Source organism: Sapajus apella, unplaced genomic scaffold (assembly GCF_009761245.1).
Source record: "Sapajus apella isolate SASKATOON/1434 unplaced genomic scaffold, GSC_monkey_1.0 scaffold95, whole genome shotgun sequence".
Lineage (NCBI taxonomy): Eukaryota > Metazoa > Chordata > Mammalia > Primates > Cebidae > Sapajus > Sapajus apella.
Window position 1 is genome coordinate 1,180,667 of NW_022437035.1, and position 6,058 is coordinate 1,186,724.

The following is a 6,058-nucleotide window of genomic DNA, read 5'->3' on the forward strand; positions in this document are numbered from 1 at the left end:
GTGAGCAGAGATCGTGCCATTGCACTCTAGCCTGGGCAACAAGAGTAAAACTCCATCACAAAAAAAAAAGAAGAAGAAGAAGAAGAAGAATCTCAAATTAATAACCTAATTTTATACTCTAAGGAACTAGAAAAATAAGAGCAAACTAAACCCAGCACCAGTGGAAGAAAGGAAATAATAAAGATTAGATGGAGATAAATGAAATAGAAAAGCAACAGAGAAAATCAATGGAACCAAAAATTGGATTTTTGAAAAGAACAAAAATTGGCGAACCCTTAGAATAGCCAAGTGAAAAAATAAGAATAAGAATAGTTAGCATAGCCAAGAGAAAAAATAAGACTCTAATTGTTCACCAAGAAAGAAAGTGAAGGCTGGGTGCAATGGTTCACAGCTGCAATCCCAGCACTTTGGGAAGCTGAGGCAGGAGAATCAACTGAGGCCAGGAGATTGAGACCAGCCTAGGCTATATAGTGAGACTTGTTTCCACTATATATATATATTTAAATTGGTTGGGAGGCCAGGTACAGTGGCTCATGCCTGTAATCCCAGCACTTTGGGAGGCTGAGGTGGGCAGATCACCTGAGGTCAGGAGTTCAAGACCAGCCTGGCCAACATGGTGAAACACCATCTCTACTAAAAATAAAAAATTAGCCAGGTGTGGTGCCAGATGCCTGTAATCCCAGCTACTTGGGAGGCTGAGGTAGGAGAATCATTTGAACCTGACAGGCGGAGGCTGCAGTGAGCTGAGATTATACCACTGCACTCTAGCTTGGATGACAAGAGTGAAACTCCGTCTCAGAAAGAAAGGAAAGAAAGAAGGAAGGAAGGAAGGAAGGAAGGAAGGAAGGGAGGGAGGGAGGGAGGGAGGGAGGGAGGGAGGGAAGAAAGGAAAGAAAGAAGGAAGGAAGGAAGGAAGGAAGGAAGGAAGGAAGGAAGGAGGGAAGGAAAGAAGAGAGAAAAGAAAGAAAGAAAGAAGAAAGAAAGAAAAAAAAAAGAAATAGAAAGAAAAATAAAAATTAGCTGAATCAGCTGGGTGTGGTGGTACATGACTGTAGTCCTAGCTACTTGGGTGGCTGAGGTGGGAGGATCACTTGAGCCCAGGAGTTCCAGGTCACACTAAGCTATGATTGTACCACTGCACTCTAGCCTGGGAAACATAAGAAAACCTTATCTCAAAAAACAAAAACACAAAATAGAAACCAGAAAGAAAGAAAATGAAGACATCACTACTGGCCTTAGAGAAGTACTAAGGTTTATAAAAAAATATAATGAATAATTGTAAGTGAACAAATGAGATAACCTTGATGAAATGGGAAAATTTTAGAAATGCACAATCTACCAAAACGGACTTAAGGAGAAAGATAAAATTTTAATAGCCCTGTAACAATTAAAGAGATTAAAATATTAATTTTTTAAAAAATCCTACAAAGAAAGGCCCAGGACCAGATGGCTTCACTAGTAAATTCAACCAAATGCTTGAGGAACTAACACCAAGCCTTCACAAACTCTTCCAAAAAACAGAACAGGAGGAAACATTTTTCAACTCATTCAATGAGGCTAGCATTACCCTGACACCAAAGACAGGGAAAAGACATTACAAGAAAATAAAGTTATAAAGCAATATCCTTATAAATATAGATGTAAAAATCCTCAGCAAAATATTAGCAAATCAAATTCAGCAGCATATTAAAAGGATTATATACCGTAACCAGGTAGGATTTATCCCAGGAGTACAAATGTGGTTTAACATACAAAAATCAGTCAATGTAGCACACCATATTAACAGAAAGTCACATGATCATCCTAATTCAGAGAAGGCATTTGAAAATATCTAACATCTTTTTATGATAAAATCACTCAATGAATGAAGACTAGGAAGGAATTTCCTCAACCTGACAAAGAGCATCTGTGAAAAAACTATAAAACTACTCCCTACTTAATGGTGAAAAATTGAGTGCTTCCCCACTAAGGTCAGAAACAGGACAATAATGTGCATTCACATTCTTATTGCCCTGCTTATTAGGGCAATTAGGCCAAAAAAAAAAAGGAACAAACGGCACCCAGATCACAAAGAAAGATGTAAAACTATCTTTAATCACAGATGACATTGTAGGAACTCCTAAGGAACTCACTTAAAAAGCATTAGGGCTACTAAGTTCAGCAACCAGGTTACAAGATTAATACACAAAATTCAACTGTATACATTTGCAATAAAGGATCAAAAACAAAATTGAAACAATATTTCCATTTACAATAGCATCAAAAAGAATAAAATACTTAGAATAAATTTAACCAAAAGAAAAGCAACACTTGGACACAGCAAACTACAATGTACTGTTAAAAGAATTCAAAGAAGCGCCACCAAGCAATCTGACCTGAGAAAACACGCAGGTTCAACAGAATGAGTCCTGCTCGTCAGCAAGCATCCATCCTTGTGTTCAAGGTGGGTCTGTGAGGCAAGTTTGGCAACATAGACATGGACATGCAACCGAATCTGGAATGCAGGAAAGACCTAGGGAGGGTGGATCAATCATCGGAAGCATTCAACGATCCATGGAAGAAATGTTAAAAATAGAATCTCAGGGTCTAATGAAGTTGGAGTATCTCTCCTCTAGGTATTTCTGTTGGAAACTGTTGAATGATTGGATAAAGTAAAAGACAAGTATAGGAGATTATTAGGTAGCAATGAATGTGTAATAAACATAAAGAGGGGGGCAAGTGCGTACGAGGAAGTGTAGGCTACTGGGTTTCTGTAGAATTGTGCATGGAAGACCATCAACAGTTCAAGTCAAAAGCTTATCTTGAGGGACTGTGCTAGGCTCTGCAGCTGCAAACATCACGGAAAAAGGTGTCTGTCCATCCATTAGAAACCCAGAGCCCAGAGGGATGGACTAGAGCAAATCTCCCTCACAGAGCTAGATGGGAAAAGAAAACTATCTGAAAACTAACATGCAATTTTACATCTCTTACCTTGTTTAATCCTCACAACCCTGATGAGTAGTATTATCCCCACTTTGCGGATGAAGAAACAAGTTCTTCAAGGGGAAGAGCTCCTCAGAGTAGCATATTAATTAGAGGCAGAACCCGAGTCAGGGCCTATATCTTGTCTTTTCCTTCCTAAAACTAGACAAGTACCCACAACCAGGCAATATTTTTGGTGCAGAGGAAGCAGTAGTGAACGAAATAGGAAAAACTCTCCACCTTTAGTGCTCACATTGTTGTGGAGGAAGGCAAACAGTAAGCACACTAGAGAAACAAAAATTAGAATGTTTTGCTAAAAAGTACTTCGCTGGGGTGTCATGATGTTGGTATCCTACTTTCAGAAGACACGTAAAACTGCGATTGCATATTCTGCTGTGGTGTTAGTCCTTTCGTTTTCTGTTTTAAATGTTTTCATAATTTAAAAGCTGGGGAAAACTTAAAGAAGACCTTATTAAATGGAAAGACGTACTATGTTCATGATTGGAAGGCATAGTATTGTTAAGATGTCAAATTCAACACGACCTGCATTAAAATTCCATTCAGCTTCTTTGCAGAAACTGACAAATTGACCCTAAAATTCATGTGGAAATTAAAGTGACTTAGAATATCCAAAATAATTTTGAAAAAGAAAAAGTCATAGGACTTATGTTTGCCAATTTCAACACTTAGTACAAAGCTACTATAACCAAGACATTGCCAATCAAACCACAATGAGATGCCACTTCACACACTCTACGTGGGGTATAATGGACAGATGAAAAGTATTGTTGAGGATGTGTGAAGAAATTGGAACCCTTGTGTGCTGCTGCTGAGAATGTGAAATGTACAGCCACTCTGGAAAACATCTCTTGCCGTTCCTCCAAAAGTTAAACATAGAGGGGTGTGTGTGTGTGTGTGTGTGTGTGTGTGTGTGTGTGTGTGTGTCGAGATGGAGTCTTGCCCTGTTGCCCAGGCTGGAGTACAGTGGTGCCATCTCAGCTCACTGCAACCTCCATCCCCTGGGTTCGTGCAAATTTTCCTGCCTCACCCTCCTGAGGAGCTGAGATTACAGGCATGTCCCACCAGCCTGGCTAATTTTTTAAAATTTATTTTTGATTTTATTTTTTGAGACTGAGTCTCGCTCTGTCACCAGGCTGGAATGCAGTGGCGCAATCTCCACTCACTGCAACCTCCACCTCCTTGGGTTCAAGTAATTCTCCTGCCTCAGCCTCCTGAGTAGCCGGGACTACAGCCTCACACCACCACGCCCAGCTAATTTTTGTATTTTTAATAAAGACACGGTTCCGCCTTGTTGGCCAGGATGATCTCGATTTCTTGACATCGTGATCTGCCTGCTTCAGCCTCCCAAAGTGCTGGGATTATAGGCATGAGCCACTGCACCCGGCCAATTTTTGTATTTTTAGTAGAAATGGGGTTTCACCTTGTTGGGCAGGCTGGTCGAACTCCTGGTGAGGTGGTCCACCCAACTCAGCAACCCAAAATGGTGGAATTACAGGTGTATGCCACCATGCCCGGCCAATATAGAGTTATATTATCCAGCAGTTCCATTCCTAGGTATATACCCAAGACAACTGAAGACATATGTCCCAGACAAAAACTCGCACATGAATGTTCATCACAGCAATATTCACAATAGTCAAAAAGCAGAATCAGTGCAAAAGTCCAACAACTGGTGAATCAATAAAATGTGGCATGTCCATAAAATGGAATATTATTCAGCCATAGGAAGGGATGAAGGACTGTTATATGCTAAACATGGATGAACCTTGACAACATTATGCTAAATGTCCGAAGCCACTCACAAAAGGCCACACATCTCGTTATTTCATTTGAGTGAAATGTCCAAAATAGGCAAATACTTCCTGTCCACAGAGGTAGAAACTAGATGAGTGGTTACCAAGGGCTAGGGGCAGAGGGAAATGGGGGGTGACTGTTTAATGGGTACAGAGTTTCTTTCTGGGGTGATGAAAATGATCTAGAATTAGATAATTGTGATGGTGACAAAGCTTTGTCACTATACTAAAAACCACTGCATTGGTTTTAAACCAATTCAATTTTCAAGTACACTTTGAAAGGGTGGATATTATGGTATGTGAATTATATCTCATAATGAAAATATGATTACATTGTTCAAAAGAACATGGAAGCAGCTACAAAAATATGAAACATAAATTATGGCTTTTTTTATTCTAAAGCGTAGAAATTGAACATTATCTCTCAAGATATAAAACAAAAACCAAGAAAGCTAAAGCCCTTCCATTTGGCCATCCTGTGGTAAGACCTACCACAGTCCAGTGCTTTTGCTCAGCCCACAGCCTAGCCTAGTGTTTGCATGCAACCCTGTAGCTAGCTTCCACTCCTGTTCGACTGTTGGCTGTGAAGTTATGAGTGACCATATAGGGGGAGGGGAGGAAAACTCCCCATAAAAGTATTTCCTGGGGGCCCGAGCACAGACGTGGGCCCAGGTATCAGAATGTGATATGCCTACTTGTCCCTATCTCCTTGTCCATACATAAGGCTTAGAAGACGGCCATGTTTCACATCATGTGACCTCCAACCAATGAGCTGATTGGCTTCTTCAACCAGAGCGCAGGTAGAGATTGGTGTATAGAAGAGCCCATCAGATTCTAGAGAATCAGGACTTTGGCAGTGGAAACCCCCCTTAGAAGATGTCATAGGGTCCTCAGGGTCAGACATAGAAAGGAGAAGACATTGGGACAGAGAGAAGAGGCAAGAAAACATAATGCCTTGCAGTCTGTGAGGGACAGAGTGGGCCCCCGGTGGCCTCCCCGCCCAGATTCTGGATCAGAGCTCCTCAAACTTTAAGGTGCATTTGGATCACCTGAGGATCTTATGAAAATACAGACTCTGTCTGATTCAGTAGGTCTGGGTCTGATGGTGAGAGCCTGTTAGTATATTTCTAACAAGCTCTGAGGCAAGGCTGCTTCTGCTGATCTAATGACCGCAGTGTGAGGCTGGGCACAGCGGCTCACACCTGTAATCCCAACACGTGGGGAGGACAAGGGAGGAGGGTCTCTTGGGGCTAGAACTTTGGGAGGACAAGGCAGGGGGGTCT